This window comes from Petaurus breviceps, unplaced genomic scaffold (genome assembly GCF_028583685.1).
Source record: "Petaurus breviceps papuanus isolate PSGF00001 unplaced genomic scaffold, PetGlider_PUasm1.0 37, whole genome shotgun sequence".
Classification (NCBI taxonomy): Eukaryota; Metazoa; Chordata; class Mammalia; order Diprotodontia; family Petauridae; genus Petaurus; species Petaurus breviceps.
The window spans coordinates 77315810-77318681 of record NW_027186296.1 but is presented as its reverse complement, the minus strand read 5'-3'; the positions used below and the strand labels follow the sequence as shown (position 1 = coordinate 77318681).

The window sequence follows — 2872 nt, the reverse complement described above, 5'->3', positions numbered from 1 at the left end:
TGGCAGCTTCAGCTCCTGGCCTACAAAGTGTAGGGGGACCAAGCACCAATCTGAGGAGTAATCACTCTTGCTTTAACCTGCTTGGATCTGGATTGAAGTCTAGGGTGGAGGTCCTGGGGTGTGTGACCAGCTTGCCAGAGTGTGTGGAGGCCTCAGAGAGGGCACCCATCTAATGCCTCCAGAAGCTGAGAAAACCCCAGTGTTTGGGACGAAAGCTCCCCTGTCTGGTGGCAGAGTCCTACTGTGGCAAAAAGCCCAGGGGTCAAGTGACTGAGGGGTGACATGACCAGGCAAAGGAAGCAAAGCAGACAGAAGATTCCAACATTAGACTCCTATTTTGGGGACAAAAAGGAGCAAAGCATGGAACAGGAGGAAGACAGTAAAGTCAGAACTCCTGCACCAAAAGCTTCAAAGGAAAATACGAGCTGGTTACAGGCCATAGAGGACCTTAAGAAACAGATAAGAGAAGTGGAGGAAAAATTGGGAAGATAAATGAGAACAATGCAAGAAAATTATGAAATGAGAGCCAACAGCCTGACTGAGGAAAATAATACCTTAAAAAACAGACTGACTCAAATGGCAAAAGAGGCTCAAAAAAAGTGCGGCTCTCGGCTTCCCCGGAGCAGACAAGCGATAGCGGAAGCCTCCGACTGGTGCTCCTTGGCCTTGCCGGTTTCTGCCTGACACATCACGCACCTGCACCTGCGTTGCACCATAGACTTCGCCCGACGGGCGCTGCGGGCCATGGCCCAGCTCACAGTGCACTCCCAGGAGGACAGCCTGCGCAGCCTGATTTTGGATACAAAGGATCTTAAAATAGAAAAAGTTGTGATTAATGGGCAAGAAGTTCAATTCTCTCTGGGTGAAAGACAGAGCTTCAGAGGATCCCCATTGGAAATCACTCTTCCTGTGGCACTGAGCAAAAAGCAGGAAGTAGTTGTGGAGATTTCCTATGAGATGTCTCCCCAATCTTCAGCTCTGCAGTGGCTTACTCCTGAGCAGACATCTGGAAAGAAGCCAGTGCCAGGCCATCCACTGCAGAGCTATTCTTCCCTGCCAGGACACTCCATCGGTAAAGCTGACCTATAGTGCTAAGGTATCAGTTCCCAATGAACTGGTGGCTCTTATGAGTGCCGTCTGTGATGGGGAAGCCCCTGATCCTGCAGACTCCAGTAGGAAAATCTATAAATTCATGCAAAAAGTACCAATACCATGCTATCTGATCGCTCTTGTTGTTGGGGCCTTAGAAAGCAGAAAGATTGGCCCAAGAACATTGGTGTGGTCTGAGAAGGAACAGGTGGAAAAGTCTGCTTGGGAATTTTCTGAGACTGAATGAATGTTGAAAATTGCAGAAGATCTGGGAGGACCTTATGTTTGGGGACAGTATGACTTGCTGGTCTTACCACTTTCCTTCCCTTATGGCGGTATGGAAAATCCTTGCCTTACTTTTGTGACACCCACTTTATCGGCAGATGACAAGTCACTCTCCAATGTGATTGCCCATGAGATCTCTCACAGCTGGACAGGAAACCTGGTGATGAACAAAACTTGGGACCACTTTTGGTTAAATGAAGGACATACCGTGTACCTGGAATGCCATATTTGTGGTCGGTTATTTGGCGGAAAGTTCAGGAGGGTGGAGAGAGCTACAGAGCTCGATTAAGACTTTTGGAGACACCCATGCCTTCACCAAACTGGTGGTGAGCCTGAAGGATGTGGACCCTGATAAGGCGTACTCCTCTGTCCCCTGTGAGAAGGGCTCTGCTCTGCTCTTTTATCTCGAGCAGCTTCTGCGAGGACCAGAGGTTTTCCTGGCATTCTTAAAAGCTTACATTAAGGAATTTTCGTACAAGAGCATAACGACCGATGATTGGAAAGCCTTCCTGTATTCCCACTTCAAAGACAAGACCGATGTTCTTAACCAAGTTGATTGGAATGCTTGGTTCTTCTCTCCTGGCCTGCCACCTGTAAAGCCAAAGTATGATATGACTCTAACGGAGGCTTGTATTGACTTGAGCCAACGGTGGATTAAAGCCAAAGAAGATGATGTGGGTGCATTCTGTTCAGCAGACTTAAAGGATATGTCATCTCATCAGCTGATTGAGTTTCTAGCATTGATGCTAGTGGCAGCACCAATTCCAGTGTCACACATACAGCGAATGCAGGAGGTGTACAACTTCAACGCTGTTATAAAAACTCTGAGATCCGCTTTAGATGGCTGCGCCTTTGCATCCAGTCCAAGTGGGAAGATGCCATACCCCTGGCTCTAGAAATGGCCACAGGAAAAGGAAGACTGAAGTTTACCTGCCCCCTGTTCAAGGATCTTGCTGCCTTTGATAAATCCCGGGGTCTGGCTCTCAATGCCTACCATCAAAACAAAGCTAGTATGCATCCAGTGACTGCCATGCTAGTGGGGAAGGATCTGAAAGTGGACTGAGGACATCACCTGCCTGCCTACCTGCCCACCATTCAGTTTTGTAGTGAATGACTGAAACAAAATCTGCGAATCGCTCTGTAATCGCACATTCCCATTTACTCCTAGATTTGTATTCTGTTATATCAGTGATTTTTGCCAAAATAAACCTGAGCTAAGATTTTTAAAGCTAAAAAAAAAAAAAAAGAGGCTCAAAAAGGCAATGAGGATAAGAATGCCCTAAAAAGCCGAATTTGCCAGATGGAAAAAGAATCTCAAAAGCTCACCGAGGATAATCATTGCTTCAGAATTAGATTGGAGCAAATGGAAGCTAATGACTTGATGAGAAATCAAGATGCTATTAAAGAGATCCAAACAAACGAAAGAATAGAAGGCAATGTAAAATATCTCATGGGAAAAATCACTGACCTGGAAAATAGATCCAGGAGAGATAATTTA

General features: G+C 46.3%; 1 pseudogene; it reads left to right on the top strand.

Annotated features, from left to right (window-relative positions):
* The first annotated feature begins 604 nt into the window (after window positions 1-604).
* LOC138169401 (leukotriene A-4 hydrolase pseudogene) lies at window positions 605-2620 on the top strand (annotated as a pseudogene).
* Window positions 2621-2872: the final 252 nt, after the last annotated feature.